General features: G+C 40.8%; 1 protein-coding gene across 1 annotated transcript in view; it reads left to right on the forward strand.

The window, feature by feature from the left end:
• LOC137297168 (leucine-rich repeat-containing protein 74B-like) overlaps nucleotides 1-21946 on the forward strand; it is a 614612-nt gene that overhangs the window by 357904 nt on the left and 234762 nt on the right. The window lies entirely within an intron of this gene.

Genomic DNA, 21946 nt, shown 5'->3' on the forward strand with positions numbered 1-21946 from the left:
GATTTTCAGTTGACTTGATATCATCAATGCTAGGATAAGTTGGATGGTTTCCGCTTATGGCTTTTATGTCACATTTCAGGAGGTCAGCAGTTGCTCTAATCAGCCGCAGTTTCTCTCCATCTGGATCTGACTTTTGCGGGGCCTTGTAGAAATCATACAGAATAGATGAAGCATTGTGTTGAAAGGTTACAACATGAGGTTTTCCATCCGCTTCAGCAATGATTATTTTATAACCAAAATGTTCACAATATGGTCAGTAACTTGTAGGAACGCAGGAAGTTTCACAGGACCCTCCAGTCTTCCCTAGCGTGGCTTCTTTTGAGGTTCTGGGAAATAACTATCTACAGCTTGAGGCAACTTTCTGTTCCATTCTTGCAAGAACTTTTGTAGACCATTCATCACCTCTAAAACTGTCAATCATAAAACTAACAATATCCCTAACTTATATTGTCCAGTATATAATCACCATGTTAGTTAACTGATGACCAAACACATCAAACTGGTACTGACAGATCTATTATCTAATATATGAAAGATGATCATATTTTAGTACCTGAAATAGGATTGCACGAGTTTGGAATGAGACATTTGAATTTGACATAATTTTTTTACGTAGCAGTTTACTAAAGTAGAACGTGAATCAACTTCAAAAGATTGATTATTTGCAAACTGAAGCACTTGTCTCACGTATACTGCAGTAAACAGTATGGGGATATATAATGAAACATACTACTTTCATGCTAATAACTCCCTGTTTATTGCATAGAGTGGCAGTTTGATCTACATTGTTCAGGTTCAACAATTTTATTGAATGTTGTGCGTGCGTGCGTGCGTGCGTGCGTGCGTGCGTGCGTGCGTGCGTGCGTGTATACTGAGTCAGAAAAGAAACTTCTCATTCTTTCTTCTGGGCACTATAAAAGAACAAAAGATGGTAAGATGTTTAAATTTAATCAGTTCCATTAGGCTACACTGCCGTTCCAAAACATGGGTATACAGAATGTCAAGTCACAAGAATAAAAATTCAGAATTTCTCAGTTCAGTATTGTGTATGACAGCCCCACGCATTCACAGGGACCTCGATGGCCAGTCCATGACGTTGATTCCAGCGTTTTGAAGGAAATTTTGTGTCAACATTGCGGTATGTGGCTGAGCATACCTGGGCCCATGAGCTGCCATGAAAGGAATATGTTCAAGGGTGAGCACCTGGTCGCGGTAAGCAGCAACTGTGTTTCCATAGATGACCAGAAGTTGGGAATGGCTGTTCCCACAGAAAGCACCCCACACCATGCAACTTCCGCCCCCGAATCTGTTGACTTCCTGTAGACAACATTGAACATACCGTTCACGACACCATAACCAGCCTGCCGTCTGCAAATCATCACTTAAGACGAGAGGTCTTATGAATGTTCTGTGAGGACAGTCGACCTCTAAACATCTGGTTCGTGTAGCCGGCAGAACGTGATGTAGGACGATTTGACGGTCTTCTGATCGTGGACGACCTGACCTTGGCAATCAGAAGTGGTGCCAGTTTGTTGCAGACGAGCTTGCAAGTCATACACAGTATAACGGCTGCATCCCATTGCAATAACTGATCTTCCCGCTTGCAACATGCCAACGGCATGTTCACCTTGCATATTTGACATTTAATATTTAAAGTACCATTAGAACTGTGGCTTAAAAGTGTGTTTTTTTCCAATTCTAGAGGCCAATGCAAACACATGCAAATGAAGAAAACTTTGATGTGAAGATCACGTGATCGACTGCACATGCAAAACCTGATTTGGCGCTAACGTCATTTGCATGACAAATGAATGGCTTTGAGTGGGCTTTGCAAGATAGGAATCCCATTTCAGATACATAGGTGTATCATCAGAGAAAAATTATTCGTTATTTTTAAAAATCACATTTTGTGAAGTTTCATTTCGGACTTTTTGGACAGTATATTAGACTGTTAATAGACACTTGACATGGAACATGATTCTTTTTCTTTGTCGTTCCTTTATGTGAATATTGATGAACACATACCTCGAACAAGGTAATAGCCAGACATTGCTGCAGAGTTTAGCCTGTTTTATTTGTAATATTTGCATTTTGTTTCTATTCATTTGTGGCAGCATTCAACGGAATTTTCTTTTTTCCACTGTGAAGTGTAATGAGACAGACAACATGCACAAGATCGTATTTAGGGCATGTGTGAAAAATTATTCATGTTAGCAGTCTATAAAATGTCAAGATATTACTGTAATGTTATAAATTCATTACAAGTATAAGCAGATTGTATACTTTTTTATAAAGTTTGAAAATGCATACAAAAAAGGATAATAAACTAATTAGGATTATAAGACAAAATATAAATACACACATTTATTTTTCATTCCTAACATTTTCAATGGTTCAACTTCCAAATGTTTTTGTTTGTTATCATGAAAATAAAGATGGAGATATTATCAAGTGAAAAGGTTTCATTTTTGTTGATCAGTCTATACCTATACTATCAATTGTGCATGCAGGGGTGCAGCAGAGGTCATGAACCAGTCGAGAATTCTGTTGATATCATCCCAGAGAAAAACACCCTTTCAGTGTGTTCTTCATATCATTATCTTGTTTAGATTTTGACATGGTCAGCTTCTCTGTGAGATATGCTCACTTGGATCCACCACCAGCCTTGAAGTAATATGTCGCAGGAGATGAGTTATGTGCTTAAAGCAGCACCCTAACTTCAAAGCGTACTGCTTGTAAAATTGAAAGGTTGGCTTTCTGTGCTAACACCTTCTCAAACTATTGTCATATAAGTGGTAGTAAGTCCTGAGCATAAGGGTCAGACTGGCTTGCTTAATGCTTTTCATAAGCTGCAATCTCATAAGCCATTTGTCTCTGGAATCATCTGTGATATGAACTTGTCTACTGATTTCCGAGAAATTGTTCAACGTGACCTAAAATGAATAGCGTATAAAACATTCAGTCACCTATTATTGTAAAGGACCAAATTAATCAGTTACATTATGAAGGTTTTAAGAAGGAATTCATTAGGGTTGTTTTTGCTTCAGTCTGCCCTAGCGTGGACCATATAACCAATTATCTATTAACAAATTCCTGATATTTCATGAAAACACAAACTGCATAACACCACGAGTGTCGTCCTGGGAAGGCTAAAATTTATTTTTCAGATGTTGTGATATTTATATTTTGGACTTCCCAGGAGAGCTAATTTCCAAGCAAATGGGGAAGTACCGCCAAAGCAAACGATACAATGTGTTGAAGAATTACTTTTAGCATTGTTTCATCATAACTATACTTTGATGTCATGCTTTACTATTTAACAACAATATCTTCAACGGATTAGTAATAAATGGCTATTATAATACAGAAAGAAATCTTGCAACTAGTGTGAAAAAGTTTATTTATGTTTCTAACGGTCTGATGAGCTCATTTTGAATGAAATTGGTCAACCCCCCTGCTTCTCGCACATAGTGCCTATCCCACCCCGACGGGACCCACCGTCAGTTTCACTTGTTATTCTCTTCCCCTTCAGACTGAGATGTCTACCAACGTAGACAATGTCTGCCGCCTCATTCATGAGCATAAATACAAAAGTGGAAATATACCACATACCTGTAGCACCACCGGGGAAACAACCCCATCTCACTTTCGGCACCAACTCGCCGGCCGGCACTACAATAGAAACCAAAGCGGTCGAATCACTGGCAAGAGCCATGCCTTACTGGAACTTGAGAAACACAAGCACCAAATGCAGCCAGAATTTTTGTGGAATTTTTGCAATGTTGCCCTAGGGCGTACTGCGTACAGGGTTACAACTCCTGCCCTACAAGCTACCTTCACGAAGGATATCGACACCCTTAGAGGCTCTACCATCAAGTTGGCCTCCATAGACACATTACGCTTACACATGCGCCCGCTCTCTGAACAGCAGGCGTCTCTGGAAAATAGTATTAAGGAATGCGAAAACAGCATCCTGACAGACCTAAACCAACAGTCGAAGTCTACAATCGCCAAAGCCATTGAAACAGTCACCACTCAGGAAACAAACATACTGTTTAAAAAACTGGACCAAAGATTCAACGAACCGGCTACAACAACATGAGAAAGATGACACAACCAAGCAGACAACACGCCGGTCTATGTCGAGATCTAAGAGTGCCAGCAAACGCAGCGTGCGTGACTTAAGTGGCCACATATTCTTCCCAGAGAATGTCCAAAGCTGATCTTGTGTCAGAAGACTCTTCATGAGTACAAGATGAAAGTTGTTCACAAACCATTTATGCCAGTCCATTGCAGTCGGATTTGTAGAAATGCGTTCCAGTTCGGCCAACTGCTACAATGTCTTTTATGCTGGGATTGGCTCTTGTGATTGGCTTGATGGTGGCTCTCCCTGGTGTGGCTGTTGAAATTATGGAATGTATTATTATCATCTGAAGTGCGCACGTTGTGGTCGATGTTATCAGCGACGAATGGTTGGGATGACGCTAATCTGAGGTGTGAGACTTCAGGACTTCCTGTTGCTGCTGCATTAGCTTCAAACCGCTTAACAGAACCCCTCTTGATGAAGTGTGTCTATCAAGAATCATGATGCAAAGTGGTGATGCATTTGGACACCAAGTCCAATTTGAAGTGGTGGCATCAGGGATCTCAGCTGAGTTGCTTGTATGACAGCTTGACCAATGGAAACAACTTTAACTTCAGAGCCTTTTCCATGAAATAGACGAGTCAACAGAAGTCGAAGGGATTGTGGCACGTATTCAAGTTGATTTTCAGTTGACTTGATATCATCAATGCTAGGATAAGTTGGATGGTTTCCGCTTATGGCTTTTATGTCACATTTCAGGAGGTCAGCAGTTGCTCTAATCAGCCGCAGTTTCTCTCCATCTGGATCTGACTTTTGCGGGGCCTTGTAGAAATCATACAGAATAGATGAAGCATTGTGTTGAAAGGTTACAACATGAGGTTTTCCATCCGCTTCAGCAATGATTATTTTATAACCAAAATGTTCACAATATGGTCAGTAACTTGTAGGAACGCAGGAAGTTTCACAGGACCCTCCAGTCTTCCCTAGCGTGGCTTCTTTTGAGGTTCTGGGAAATAACTATCTACAGCTTGAGGCAACTTTCTGTTCCATTCTTGCAAGAACTTTTGTAGACCATTCATCACCTCTAAAACTGTCAATCATAAAACTAACAATATCCCTAACTTATATTGTCCAGTATATAATCACCATGTTAGTTAACTGATGACCAAACACATCAAACTGGTACTGACAGATCTATTATCTAATATATGAAAGATGATCATATTTTAGTACCTGAAATAGGATTGCACGAGTTTGGAATGAGACATTTGAATTTGACATAATTTTTTTACGTAGCAGTTTACTAAAGTAGAACGTGAATCAACTTCAAAAGATTGATTATTTGCAAACTGAAGCACTTGTCTCACGTATACTGCAGTAAACAGTATGGGGATATATAATGAAACATACTACTTTCATGCTAATAACTCCCTGTTTATTGCATAGAGTGGCAGTTTGATCTACATTGTTCAGGTTCAACAATTTTATTGAATGTTGTGCGTGCGTGCGTGCGTGCGTGCGTGCGTGTATACTGAGTCAGAAAAGAAACTTCTCATTCTTTCTTCTGGGCACTATAAAAGAACAAAAGATGGTAAGATGTTTAAATTTAATCAGTTCCATTAGGCTACACTGCCGTTCCAAAACATGGGTATACAGAATGTCAAGTCACAAGAATAAAAATTCAGAATTTCTCAGTTCAGTATTGTGTATGACAGCCCCACGCATTCACAGGGACCTCGATGGCCAGTCCATGACGTTGATTCCAGCGTTTTGAAGGAAATTTTGTGTCAACATTGCGGTATGTGGCTGAGCATACCTGGGCCCATGAGCTGCCATGAAAGGAATATGTTCAAGGGTGAGCACCTGGTCGCGGTAAGCAGCAATTGTGTTTCCATAGATGACCAGAAGTTGGGAATGGCTGTTCCCACAGAAAGCACCCCACACCATGCAACTTCCGCCCCCGAATCTGTTGACTTCCTGTAGACAACATTGAACATACCGTTCACGACACCATAACCAGCCTGCCGTCTGCAAATCATCACTTAAGACGAGAGGTCTTATGAATGTTCTGTGAGGACAGTCGACCTCTAAACATCTGGTTTGTGTAGCCGGCAGAACGTGATGTAGGACGATTTGACGGTCTTCTGATCGTGGACGACCTGACCTTGGCAATCAGAAGTGGTGCCAGTTTGTTGCAGACGAGCTTGCAAGTCATACACAGTATAACGGCTGCATCCCATTGCAATAACTGATCTTCCCGCTTGCAACATGCCAACAGCATGTTCACCTTGCATATTTGACATTTAATATTTAAAGTACCATTAGAACTGTGGCTTAAAAGTGTGTTTTTTTCCAATTCTAGAGGCCAATGCAAACACATGCAAATGAAGAAAACTTTGATGTGAAGATCACGTGATCGACTGCACATGCAAAACCTGATTTGGCGCTAACGTCATTTGCATGACAAATGAATGGCTTTGAGTGGGCTTTGCAAGATAGGAATCCCATTTCAGATACATAGGTGTATCATCAGAGAAAAATTATTCGTTATTTTTAAAAATCACATTTTGTGAAGTTTCATTTCGGACTTTTTGGACAGTATATTAGACTGTTAATAGACACTTGACATGGAACATGATTCTTTTTCTTTGTCGTTCCTTTATGTGAATATTGATGAACACATACCTCGAACAAGGTAATAGCCAGACATTGCTGCAGAGTTTAGCCTGTTTTATTTGTAATATTTGCATTTTGTTTCTATTCATTTGTGGCAGCATTCAACGGAATTTTCTTTTTTCCACTGTGAAGTGTAATGAGACAGACAACATGCACAAGATCGTATTTAGGGCATGTGTGAAAAATTATTCATGTTAGCAGTCTATAAAATGTCAAGATATTACTGTAATGTTATAAATTCATTACAAGTATAAGCAGATTGTATACTTTTTTATAAAGTTTGAAAATGCATACAAAAAAGGATAATAAACTAATTAGGATTATAAGACAAAATATAAATACACACATTTATTTTTCATTCCTAACATTTTCAATGGTTCAACTTCCAAATGTTTTTGTTTGTTATCATGAAAATAAAGATGGAGATATTATCAAGTGAAAAGGTTTCATTTTTGTTGATCAGTCTATACCTATACTATCAATTGTGCATGCAGGGGTGCAGCAGAGGTCATGAACCAGTCGAGAATTCTGTTGATATCATCCCAGAGAAAAACACCCTTTCAGTGTGTTCTTCATATCATTATCTTGTTTAGATTTTGACATGGTCAGCTTCTCTGTGAGATATGCTCACTTGGATCCACCACCAGCCTTGAAGTAATATGTCGCAGGAGATGAGTTATGTGCTTAAAGCAGCACCCTAACTTCAAAGCGTACTGCTTGTAAAATTGAAAGGTTGGCTTTCTGTGCTAACACCTTCTCAAACTATTGTCATATAAGTGGTAGTAAGTCCTGAGCATAAGGGTCAGACTGGCTTGCTTAATGCTTTTCATAAGCTGCAATCTCATAAGCCATTTGTCTCTGGAATCATCTGTGATATGAACTTGTCTACTGATTTCCGAGAAATTGTTCAACGTGACCTAAAATGAATAGCGTATAAAACATTCAGTCACCTATTATTGTAAAGGACCAAATTAATCAGTTACATTATGAAGGTTTTAAGAAGGAATTCATTAGGGTTGTTTTTGCTTCAGTCTGCCCTAGCGTGGACCATATAACCAATTATCTATTAACAAATTCCTGATATTTCATGAAAACACAAACTGCATAACACCACGAGTGTCGTCCTGGGAAGGCTAAAATTTATTTTTCAGATGTTGTGATATTTATATTTTGGACTTCCCAGGAGAGCTAATTTCCAAGCAAATGGGGAAGTACCGCCAAAGCAAACGATACAATGTGTTGAAGAATTACTTTTAGCATTGTTTCATCATAACTATACTTTGATGTCATGCTTTACTATTTAACAACAATATCTTCAACGGATTAGTAATAAATGGCTATTATAATACAGAAAGAAATCTTGCAATTTGTGTGAAAAAGTTTATTTATGTTTCTAACGGTCTGATGAGCTCATTTTGAATGAAATTGGTCAACCCCCCTGCTTCTCGCACATAGTGCCTATCCCACCCCGACAGGACCCACCGTCAGTTTCACTTGTTATTCTCTTCCCCTTCAGACTGAGATGTCTACCAACGTAGACAATGTCTGCCGCCTCATTCATGAGCATAAATACAAAAGTGGAAATATACCACATACCTGTAGCACCACCGGGGAAACAACCCCATCTCACTTTCGGCACCAAATCGCCGGCCGGCACTACAATAGAAACCAAAGCGGTCGAATCACTGGCAAGAGCCATGCCTTACTGGAACTTGAGAAACACAAGCACCAAATGCAGCCAGAATTTTTGTGGAATTTTTGCAATGTTGCCCTAGGGCGTACTGCGTACAGGGTTACAACTCCTGCCCTACAAGCTACCTTCACGAAGGATATCGACACCCTTAGAGGCTCTACCATCAAGTTGGCCTCCATAGACACGTTACGCTTACACATGCGCCCGCTCTCTGAACAGCAGGCGTCTCTGGAAAATAGTATTAAGGAATGCGAAAACAGCATCCTGACAGACCTAAACCAACAGTCGAAGTCTACAATCGCCAAAGCCATTGAAACAGTCACCACTCAGGAAACAAACATACTGTTTAAAAAACTGGACCAAAGATTCAACGAACCGGCTACAACAACATGAGAAAGATGACACAACCAAGCAGACAACACGCCGGTCTATGTCGAGATCTAAGAGTGCCAGCAAACGCCGCCACCAACCCAATATATGTTGCGCCCCTCCGGACCTTGTGGCCCACCAGGAAACAATCACAAACCCACTGAGAACAGGAATGATGTAAAACAGGCCATTGGCCTGCTCACCCGTAGTCTAAATCTTAACAAAAGCTGATTATCAACTAAATGAGCCGGAATTGAGTCTCTTATCTAAAGGCTTAACATTCAGCCCTACCCCCACATCTGCAATAAAAGCCAGTCATTCACTGACCTAAAAGCATTTTTTAGAAAATTGAACTCACTACTTCAGTGACGTAGGAGGGACCACTAACATCTCAGCCCTTGACAAAAAGTTTGGTCCAAAAAGCGATTGGAACCCACCATATAGCAATGATCACAGCCTGGAATCATTCTTTAAAGCAGCCACCAATGGTTTCTTCAAACTGAAGGATACAAAATTCAAACATCTCATCCTTACTTGTGATGAAATGACTGCACTCTCTGCTCTCAAAAATAATAATGAAATCATTATTAAAAGGCAGACAAGGGTTCAGCAGTAGTAATTCAAAATACTTTGGACAACATAAATGAATCATTACGACAACTTTCGGATGATCAATTTTACTGCAAACTAGATGACAATCCCACAGAAACAATCTTGGCCCAAATCACGAGAGATTTAACAAATCTCTATGACAAAGAGGAAATAATACAAAAAGTGTTTCTAGGCCTCGTACCTAATGACTGTAAAGCAGGCAGATAGTGCCGCCGGCATCCTGGGCCTTCTCAAAACTGTAAGTCACAAAACCAATTTTGTTTTTAACGACCAACACTACCTGCAGATGGGAGGCACTTCTATGGGTACCAAACTTGCACCATCATATGCCAACATATTCATGGGGCAATTAGAAACTAAACTCCTCTCACTACATGCTGACAAACCACACATCTACATGCATTCATTGACAACATTTTCCTGGTATGGACACTGGGCCTATCCCGCCTACAAGCCTTCATTAAATACTTCAATTAAGCTCATCCCACCATAAAATGCATGGCTGAATTTTCACCTAATAAGGTAGTTTTTCTAGACACATGGGTTAGTCTAGACAAAGAGAACAACAAGTTCTGTTTCTCTCTATATTGCAAGCCAACCTCATAAATTTTTACCTCAAATGAGCATATCCCAAGAGACTCATACAACAGAACAAACATAAGGCCAACGGCAAGGACAGGAACACCCTCCTGATACCCCACAACAAAACATCTAAGATCAAATAAAAGGCCATGGTCTTTGTATGCGATTTCAACCCTATGTACATGGAGCTTAACACCATCATCCGAAAGCGATGGCATTTGCTATCAGGATCATAAATATGCCAAAAAGTGCTCAACTCACCCCACATTGCAGCCTACAGGAGGAACAAAACCCTGAAGGACCAAGTACGAGCCTCACTAGAATACCCTAAAATTACGCCACAGATCAGCAGCTGGGTAGTCACATTCATTGACGACCCATGTGGTAAACATAACTGCAAAGTCTGTATCGTATTAAATCGATCAGACACTTTCCACAGTACAGTGTCTGGTGTCAAATACAGCAAATGACAATACAGATGCACCAACAATAGTGTGGTTTATCTGCTCACCTGCCAAAAGTGCAAAGAACAATATGTGGGGGAAACCAAAAGATTCTTCAGAACAAGGCTGAATGAACACTTTGCCGACATCACTCACAACAGAGACAAACCTGTTGCAATTCATTTCAGTTCAGAGGAGCATGGAAAATCAGATCTCACACAACTCAGCGAAGACCCTGAACTTGTTAGCACCACCCAAAAGAGGAGATCCTTCAAACTTAGGTGAAAATTTAGACTCCACACGTTCGCCTCGCAAGGCCTCAACGACAAAATAGTTGGCGAAGGTATCCCCTAGTCTTCTTTACCTATAAGTGATAATTGTGTTTTGATTATGTTTGATTTTTTGGTTGCATGTGAATTTGTAAACAACATTTCATGGTCTGCAATGAAAAACCACTTAAATGGTCCATCGCTTGTGGCAGGTGCTAATTAGAGTGTACCAGTTAGAGAATATATTCTGCAACAATAAGGCTATTACTCCCTGTAAAGGATTCACTTTCATGACAGTGTGTAAGTCAGTGTGTCTGGTAAAATTGTATTTAATCCATGATGTAATGTAGGTTTATGTAATTTATGTTTATTCAGTCTGTGACAGGGAAAAATTATTTGCTCTTCTGTGGAAAGCATACACTTAAAACTGTATCATTGAAAATGCTGGCCATAATAGGGGCAAGTACAACAGTCAATATCAATTTTTGACACTTAGGACAAGAAGGATGCAGATGAGTGGAGTGATACAAATATATAGAATTGATTCCTAGTTGATGGCATAGGACGACAAATAGGAGACACTTATATGCACTGTAAACATAATTTCCTGAGGATAGGCTGAAAACTGTTGCAATGGACAAATGGTACCAGTTTCTTGATCCCCAAAACAATGTAAAATACCTGGTAAAAGGCAGGATATTGTTTGGGTTACTTTTGCAAGGGATTTGGACAAAATATTGATATATAAAACTTAATGGTCAGTTTAATTTTGTTGATTTCTTTCTTTCAGAACTGTGGGGTAAGTTACCATGATGATTCTGCAGTGGCTGGTTTCAGCAGGTATGCTTTTTGTTTCTAATGGGTTTCTAAAAGGTAGGACAGAAGTGTTCAAATGTACGGTAAGCTAACAAATCTGTTATACTAGTTTTGTAATATACAGCTGACATGATATTTGTACACATCCTGAGCATTTGAGGAAAGCATTTACAGCCATATATCATGTGGTACATTGTGTCTGATACCTGACTGGTGAACTGTTAAAATTATCAACATATACGCATATATTTATTGAAGGAGAAAATTCACTTTGCAGTATTGCTCGTTGCTGTACATTCAGATGAGTCATTCTATCTTTGTAAACATGTGAAATGAGCTGTCTCTACACAGAAATGTTTGATATGATAACAAAACAAAGTAACTGTACTTAAATAAATATGTATCTTTTCAGAAAGTAAGTAATACATCTCTCAATACATATACTACACAAAAGGAACAGTGTGATAAATTAATGCTTAAAATCAAAGAGAAGCAAAAAACAGAGGCATGTTTGGTAAATTAATTGTTAGTGAGTCTTAAGAAATGGAGAATCATGAAGAAATTGCTAACATTTCATAAGGAGAACAAGTTGTAATATCAAAAATGTGAATGGGGTCAAAACTGGAACTCAAGGCTTCAGTCGAAGGCCGCCTCTAGCAGCAACGCATGCAACACAACAACATCTCATGGAGGTCACCAGTGTCTGTAGTGTGCTCTGTAGGATAGCCTGCCACTCTTGGGTCAACCACTGAGCAAGCTGACTCAGATCTTGAGGTGGAGGGTGATTGTCTCTAACACATCTGACTAACAGATCCCATGCATGTTCAATAGGTGCCATATCAGGAGAATAAACTGGCCAATCCATCCGCGTGATTTTCTGTTGAAGAAAGTCATTGACTATGCATGCACGGTGGTGCCTGGAATTGTCATCCTGGTAAACTGCCTGTGGGCCTATTCCATGAAGACAAGGAATCACAAGTGGTCTCAGAATCTCATTCCTGTAGCAAACGACATTCAGATTCCCATTGATGACATACAGGTTGGTTCTGTGATGGAATGTGTATGCCCCCCCAATACTATCACACTGTCTTCACCAAAACAATTGCGTTCACAGACATTGACATCAGCAAAATGTTGCCCAAATTGTGTGTAGACATGAATGTGTCCGTCATTGTGCTGCAGTGTGAACTGGGATTCATCTGATAAGAGAACTCTTGACCATTGCTGCCATGTCCACTGTCGGTGAGCAGCTATAAAACACCCTCATTTAGCCAGCCAATGGCTCTTGCTCGGTCTTCAATATTGAGATGTCGACGTTGTGGCATGTTGAAAAAGTTGATCCAGTTTCATTACAACAAGCCTTTCTAAAGCCAAATGTTGCACACACATTCCTTGTGGCACGTCCATCTTGAAGACAAGTGAGCAAATGCACTTGATTTTTATGCTGCTGCGAGGGGTAGATCACAACCAAAAATTCTAGGAAAATTAAGGGATTCAAACATGAGATTTGGTAAGTCCAAAATCATTCAAATCCTCTGTTTTGTTTAGAAAAGGCTATGAAGAAGTGTAGTCTCTGAATTCCGTGCACCAAACTACCACAAGGCAACCATTTTCCACTTACTATCTCCTACGTAGGACTTAATAAGACCTACATAGGACTTACTATATCCTACGTAGGACTCACTATACCCTACATAGGACTTATTATCATCTACGCAGGACTTATTATCTCCACGTAGGACTTACTATCTCCTGTTACAAGACAACAGAGCAATTGCTAAGATGTGTATATCTGAAGGATTATACTTATGTTTTTCTTGTTAAGCTTGTTCTCTGTGTTAGCGGAATCATGGTTTTGTTTCATAAATTCAAAAGAAGGTTATGTTTTATTGTTTCTGTCATAGTTTTTCTTGAAGAGTGCAACATTCGTGATAGTTCACCAGTTATATCAATATTTTCTAAGATTTTCATACCAATACCTCATCCTAGATAACAGTCTGTAATGTGGATGACAAATTAAGCTGTTGCTCTCACAACTGTCAGATCTGTGAAGGTCAGGGGGTAGAATAGGCCTTCAGCAACACATGCTTGCCATAAAAGGCGACTATGCTTGTCATGAGAGGCGACTAACAGGGTCGGGTGGTCAGGCTCGCTGACTTGGTTGACACATGTCATCTATTCCCAATTGCGCAGATCGATGCTCATGTTGTTGGTCACTGGATTGTCCAGACTCGATTATTTACAGACCGCCGCCATATAGCTGGAATATTGCTGAGTGCGGCATAAAACTAAACTATATTTATATAATGCCAATATCCAGATCACCAGCTCAAAGGTGCTTTGATTTTCCCCTTGATCGTTGGATGTCAAATGGCACAATGATCAATCTCAACTCCTTTAGGATCATACAACTCTTGCAGCCACTAGGCATAACAATATTAATGTCGCTTTCCCATCCTTACGAGGTACCCATTCATAGCTGGACACATAGTCACAGCACTTTGTCCAAGTTTACTGCACATTGTTGTACAAGCAAGTAGCTGTTTGCATGTATTCATGTGGCCGCCATCTGGTCATACACCAATAGATTTGTTGGTTCTTTTAAGTGCACAGGGTTGTGACAAACACTGAAAGAGTCTACACACAAAGTTGATTTTTGTAACACTTGGTCACAGGTGGGTTCGGTCACATCATCTAAATCACACTGGATCACTATCCTGATGCCTTAACCAGCTTCACCACCATGCCCCATGAGCCCCCCAAAAGGGTCTTATGTGTCAGACATGTTTTTGATTTGCTATTTCACTACCTACTTTAAGCATTTAAGTTGTGTTTTTTGTCTTGGTGGGTATGTTTTTGTTACTATTTCTCTTATCTGTGTGGTGAAGACTACAGTATTTTTTCTTCACTTATCTGGCTACCTTGTGTTTTCGACTCTTGGCAATATGTCTTCTTTTTTTCATGTTGCTAGTCCTTTTTTCCTTGTGCTCGATGGTAATTTTTACAGTCTGGTATATCTCTACTACCATTTTGTGTTCTGTTTATATATTTTTGCTTAAGGTTAAGTCTTTGAAGGGCATTTAGAAGTGAAATGCATAAGAATGAAGATTTTATGGATATCAACTTCTTTATATGAGAACACAACGTTTCAGAGTTAATGCTTACTCTGAAACGTTAACTCTAAAACGTTGTGTTCTCATATAAAGAAGTTGATATCCATAAAATCTTCATTCTTTGCTTAAGGTGTCCAGTAGTTTTCACGCTCATCGCATTTCAGTGGGGGCAGCCATTTTGGTTGTTTACTGTGTACTGTCCCGCCGTTTGGGCGTGCCTATGTGTTTCCTGCGGGGATGTTTGTATTCACTTCTGCTGTAGGGGTCATCCTTCACCATCCTTCACTCCGGCGCCTCCTTCAGTTTCAGCTCCTCCTCCTACAGACCTCAACACCAGTCCTGCAGCGCCCCTCTGATGCTTATGTCGACCTATCTCATCCGGATGCTCTCTCTCACTCTGAAGTGCAGACGCTCTTGAGAACTTTACTGCGACTGAGTGCTGGTCCAGCGCTGACTCCAGTGCTACTCCTTACTTTGTCTTCGAGTCATCCAATACCAATGCCAATGCCAACGCCTCTGCCTGTGCCTTTGAAACCTCTGTTTTCTACAGTGTTGGCACCGGCGCCTGCTTAGAACCCCACTGCCAGTGCCTCCGCCTACACCGACACCCATTGCTTCTTATAGGATTCCCAACAGAATGCCTGTTGCTACACTCACTAGTGAAGAAGATTTACAACAAGTTTTTACAAGTTTTATGCTTGGCGCCCAGAGGCAGAACGTTCACAACACTTCAGGCGATCTCGCTCTACCACACCCAAGTCTCGCCGACACTCCAGGAGTCGATGTCATTGTCTTTGGTGATGCTCACGATCTAGATCTTTCTCTCCCCATCGCTTGTCAGACAGTCAAGACAGGCGCTCCACCGATATTTGTCATAGCTCAGGTAGTGAGCCTCGGCCTTCATCTGCTGCCTCTGGCCATTTACATGAGGGTCCAACAGTTTCATGGGATGATACTGAAGAGAGGTTCTTTTTGCCTGATTATAACAGGGATGTGTTAGAAGACTCACATGATGGAGCCACCTACCTTCCCTCATCCGCTATTTATGATTGGATTGCTGACAGGCTTCTGGATTGTCCTTCCCCTTCTGCTGGCACTGATGATCAAAAGGCCATTTGTTTCTGTCCAGAGTTGTTGATTCATTGATTTATTGTTTCCCTTGACGCTGATTTTGCCAAGCCCTCCCTCACATCTACAATTAAGGCACCTAAGTTTAGGAAGGGTGATTGTAAACTTCATAGTCTGGGTTTTGCAGACAATGGGGCAGCGCACGATGAACCACTCAAGTGCCTATCTAGCTCACCGCAGACCTCGTATAGGGTCCAAGATTCTAGGATTTTAGTGACTGACTTGGAATTAAAGTGCATGCTGAAACTTATATCAGCCTTAGTCTGAGCTACGTCTTCAGCCGCTTGGGATCGCCTCTAGGGTGGACCACTTGTCGACCTTATTCCAGTGGTGAGGGAAAGTTCAGCATGACTTGTTAGCACATCTGAGAGCGGCGTTAGCCATGACCACTACAGTCTGTCATTCAGGCTTTCTCAGACCCTGTACCTTGCAGGAGGTACACAATTTTTTTCGTCACAATTTTTGTTCAACAACATGCCGACCTGACTAATACGGAGGTCTTGCTCTCAACATTTGAAGCCTTGGGCTCTGCTTTTTGTAGCTGTTTAGCCTCTAAAGGACAAGGGAAGCGTTGTTACATCCCTCGACAGGAGTCAGTTCACTCAGCCTTCGGCAGAGGACATGGACATGGCAGGGCCTATGCCGATAGACAGCGCTGTGTGCCAAAACGCGCTTTGGAGCCTCCTCCCAAACCTAGTAGGGGCAGAGTTGAAGACTTAGTCATGCACAACTGGGACCTCCCGCCCCCAGTCGTCCTGATTTGACCTACTCCAGTAGGCGGGAGGTTAGGGATCTTCTGGATGAACTGGACATTTCTAGGAGATCCCTTCGTCACCAACATACTTGATCCACAACACGGCGACATTCAACAAGCAATGCTTTCAAGCTTTCCACCGCACTTCCACATGGTCTCTCTGGGACAAACTCAGTCCCAAGTCTCACTTAGCCAGCCTAGACCTTCAGGACGCATATCTACATGTTCCAATTTATCAGACGCACAGGAAGTTCCTGCGCTTTGCGTTCAACAACTGCCATTACCAATGGAAAGTGGTCCCGTTTGGCATTTCCACAGCCCCGTGGCTATTCGCCCACATTACAATGCCAATCACATGGTTTCTCCATCTCCAGATGGTAGATTTCAATCCTCAGTGGCTACACAAGCAACTGGGATGGGTTGTCAATATCGAGAACCCATCTGGAACCATCTCAAGACGTTCATCAGAGGCCTTTTCATGACACATTCCAACCTTGTCAGAATTCCACTGGACTGATGGAGGAAGATAGCTGCTTTTGCTGATCACAGACTTTCTCAGCTGATGACCATCAGTGAGTGGCAGTCTCTGTTAGACTCAGGATTTGACACTCAGGGGTCGTCTGATGCTCAGACTGTTGCAACGTTTTCTCTTCCCTTATATTCAGGCTGATGATCTACATGTCAGGTTTTCTCTGCCGGGCCATCTTCAGCTGTATCACCATTGGTGGACCTGAGAATCAAACGTTTGCGTCTGTGTCTCCTTGACAGAGTTCACTCATGACCATGAACTTTTTGTCGACGCTTCCTGTCAAGGCTGGGTCACTCACCTCAGCAGTCAGACTACCTCGGGGCTGTGGTCCAATGACAAACGCAGGTGGCATATCAACATTCTGGAATTGCAAGCAGTGATCCTCACTGTACAGCACTGGATGTCTCAATTGCGGAACACTCACCTTCTTATAGTATCCGACAGCTCCACGGTAGTGTGGCTGATTCGCAATCAAGGCACAACAAGATCCAAACAGCTCTTAGACCAGATGTTTCGGCTGGCCAACATTCTCAACGATGGCAACATTCGTGTACAAGCTCGCCAGATCCCAGGTGCAAGAATGTACTGGCAGATGCCCTCTCCAGACCAGGCAGACCATTGCTGATGGAGTGGATGTTGCATCTGGAAGCTTTTCGTCTTAACTGTCACCAACATGGCCAGTCGCTCATCTCAACTGTCAACTTCCCTTGTACATGTCCCCCATGCCAGACCCGCAGGCATGGACCTGTGGTGGGAGAGGCTGGACGCCTTTGCATTCCCTCCACCAGTTCTACCGGCTGTTGTGGCCAAGATCAAGCAGACTAGGCAGATTCATCTGCTTTTGGTTCCACCCTGGTGGCCACCCAGACTTTGGTTTCCTGAACTGCACCGCCTTGCTGACAGAGACCCACTACCACTTCCAGAGTGGCTGCGTCTACTGCATCATCCTCACAATTGTCATCTGCATCCCGATCCGGTGAGGTTCCATCTACACGTTTGGACCATCTTCAAAACGCTCTGAGGGCACAGGGTTACTCTACCAAGGTGGCGGAAGAAATTTCTCATGCTCACCGGGTATCTACTATATCTCTTTATGATAACAAGTGGACATCTTTTGAGAAGTTCTGTACTCTAGGAGGCCAGGATCCCTTAACAGTTTCTCCTCAGTTTCTCACAGATTTTTTTCTCTACCTGAGAAGGTCCAAACATCTTTGAGATAGCTATTGCGATGTATTTATCTGCTTTCATTTCCATTCTAGGAGTCAAGTGTGACCATCAGGTTTCTGGTGTCAGAACTCCTCACCATGTTGAAGGTGTTTAAGCTGGAAGATCAAAAGGTTAAGTTTCGGCCTCCTGTATGGGCGTTAAATGTTATCTTGGACCATCTTCGTGGTGCTCCCTACGAACCTTTGGATGAAGCTTCCTTCAAGAATCTTTCAAAGAAGATTGTTTTCCTTCTGGCATTGGCCACGGCAGCAAGAGTCAGCGAGATTCATACTTTGGATGTAGCCCATGTGAATTTTTAACAAGCTGGTCATGTCCGGGTTTATTTAGGACCAAAATCGGATTTTGTCTCCCAAAACCAGCTCCCTGGACAACCAGACAGTTTATCTTCTATTCCTCCACTGTCCATTCTAGGCCTTCAGGACTCCAACTAGAAACTTCTAGTATACTGAAATTGAATAATAATACATTGAAATTGTATATCTCCATGTCAGCATCGAGATTGAACTGTAAAAGACTTTTCATTCCGTTCATATTTTCTTCGTCCATTAAAGGAATGGTGTCTAGGAATACCGTGGCTCTATTGTTCGAGCAACTATTTTGGTGGCCTATGATGCGAGATCACCTACTGCACCTGTCAGACAGCAACCTGCATGAGATTCGGGCCTTAGCATCAACTATGCCTCTTCACAGAAACTGCTCTGTTCTGATGATTATGGGGGGATCTTTCTGGCCATCCTCCACTGTGTTTGCGAGCCACTACCTTCAAGATGTAGCAGTTGAAGATGTAGAGGGTTTCCAGTCTTTCGGTCCGCTGGTGGTGGCCCATAGAAGGAACAATTTCTCGTTAAATGTATAGAAAATGTGTAGGAAGCTCGTCATTTTGCTCATTTCTCAACGTCATCAAAGACATGCTGAATTGTTGTGTTGCCCTCAATTGTTCCTTGGGTAGGATGATGGTGTCACTATGCACAAATTTCCACCAGACTCTGTAGTTTGTGCTTAAATTGGCTGTTAGTGTGTGCGAAGTGAGCTTTGTGGAAACCTGTGGTATATACTAAATTGGATGGTTTGCCCCCAACCACGCTTCCAGGATAGAAAATGGAGTTCAAGTTTCATCGAGTTTACAAAATCAAGACTGCTTACTACACATTGCTCACCAAAAGGATTTTGCATGTTATGTTATAAGCAATGTCATGTAAAATCCTAATGTCCATCAATAAAATACATACATTACTACCAGTAGAAAGTAATTTTGATTTTGTAAGTTGGTGAAAACAAACTTAAGTAGCATTCATCCTCAGACAGGGCGCCGCCATTTTTTAAAATCGTGAAGTCATGGGCTAAAGTCTGTTAGAATTATTGAGATTATGATTTGTTCTCATCAAGTTAGAAAATCAAAACTACTTTTTACTGGTAGTTAAATATGCATTTAAATCATGGCCAAAAGGATTTTGCATGACACAACTTTTAACATAAGGACTTCTTCCAAGGAAGCAAGGTGGGGGTCGAAGTGACATTTATATTGCAAGCAATGTTGTATGAACCTCCACCTCACTTCCAAGAGTGTAATTGTTATGTTATAAGCAATGTCATGCAAAAACTTATTGTACATCAATAAAATACATATTTTACTACCTGTAGAAAGTAATTGTCCCTTCGTAAGTCAGTGGAAACAAACTTAAATAGCATTCATCCCAAGACAGGGCACCGCCATTTTTTAAAATCCATTTGAATTAATGAGATTATGTATGGTTTGTTCTCATCAAGTTAGAAAATCAAAACAAAAAATATATATGTATTTGAATCATTAGCAAAAGGAGTTTGCATGACACAACCTGTAACATAACCTAAGCGAGGTCGGGTTCGAAGTGAAAATACTGCGCGATAAATTTCTTCACTTGCTAAATTTACTTGGTTTGTAACGTTCACTCACCAGTATGTAGACACTTGTCAATATACGTCTTTATACTTGGTCTCATAATCCTAATTACTTTATAATCATACTTGCATGCATTTGCTTGCAACTTAATAAAAAGAAGCGATCTGCGAATGTATAACAGGAATGTAATATGTAGACATTTGATAGCTTTCCTATATGAATCATAATTCACATGCACACCCTAGTGTATGTCGTCTGCATCATTATGACGAAAACAATGATTCTGTTGAAAGCTATGACAACTTATTAAAAACAAAAATGCAAATATTAAAATGAAAGTTATAGTAGCAATGTCAGGCTATTACCTTCTTCGAGGAATGTATCCATCAATTGATGTATTGGCGGTTAATCCTTTGAAAGAAGGGTGTTGTTTTACATAGACACAGATACGACAGACTGTATTCAGTATAGATTAGTAAATGTACATACATAAACACTACCTTTTGAAAAATCCCCCATTTTAACCCCCATAAAACTAATTAATCAATCAGCGTGTTATCGGTTAATCCTTTGATCGATCCAGACAAAAGAAATGCCAAATGGGGGCCTTTGTGGGTTAATCTAGGTGGCGTTACCACTAATTATACCTGTTAACTGAGCATCAAGTGAATGATGACAAAGAATGTGTAGGTTTATACCACCTAACACGGATTACAACCTAGCGACACCAAGTGATTTTGACAGAATCGTCTATGAAAACAAGGGTTGTAACTCGAAAACTAGCCAAAGCAGGAGACAAAACTAAATGATAGTATATTGTGAGAACATATAGCTTTCATTTTATCTCAACAGCTTTCGTGATTTCAGGTTTGTACAAACCTGTAAACGAAATAGTTTAACCCCTGAAATGTAGATGAATACTGCACAGACCCTCATTTCTACACCCACTATTATGTCACGGAGACGCGCCGCTCTGATTGGTTGAAATTTCGTTTGCAGTTGAGAATTGTGCACTGTTGACAAAAAAGTCGATTTAAGGTAATTAACTATTGAAATGAGCATTTTTAATGACGGGGTTTCATTTATAACGATGTCAGCAACTGATTTTGCATTTGTACACTATTAGAGTATATGTGACCTTTAAGCGATGCTTGTGGTAATATGCATAAGCCCTATTGTAAGGTAAGTATTTAAATATCTAAACTATTTAGATTTTAATAATATTTTAGACTTGTCAGTGTTACATTTTGCTGGTTCATAGGATATTTCTCATACCTTCTCACAGCAAATTATTAACCATAACAATAGGTATAATGTTTGTGGAAGTTTCCCTGATCGTTTTCTCTTCATGTTGCACAGATACAAGAAACTTGTCCAACACATAATGACCTCTATATATCACAGACACATTTGTTTTTCCATTATCTGGATGACCATATAATTTCCAAGCTTTGTGTTCTTGAGTTTGGTAAATGAAACTTTGACCAGCAACTCTGGATTACCCATCAGTGGCCTCAGCATTGTCATGTTCAATCTGGTCTATACTCATATGTATGTCATCACGCTGAAGGTTATAAGTGGCTGGTGGAACAGCACCAACACTGACTTCAGTGCATCTCCGCACAGCCCTCTACTACAGCCTGACACTGTTCCACCATGCATTTGCCACCCGTCAGTGTGGAACTTGAAAATAGAACAATGATACATGATAGTTACTTGGACAACTAGTGTTGTGAGTGAAAAATTCAATAATATTTATCTTTAAAAGATCT

The sequence above is a fragment of the Haliotis asinina genome, chromosome 9, assembly GCF_037392515.1.
Source record: "Haliotis asinina isolate JCU_RB_2024 chromosome 9, JCU_Hal_asi_v2, whole genome shotgun sequence".
Taxonomy (NCBI): domain Eukaryota; kingdom Metazoa; phylum Mollusca; class Gastropoda; order Lepetellida; family Haliotidae; genus Haliotis; species Haliotis asinina.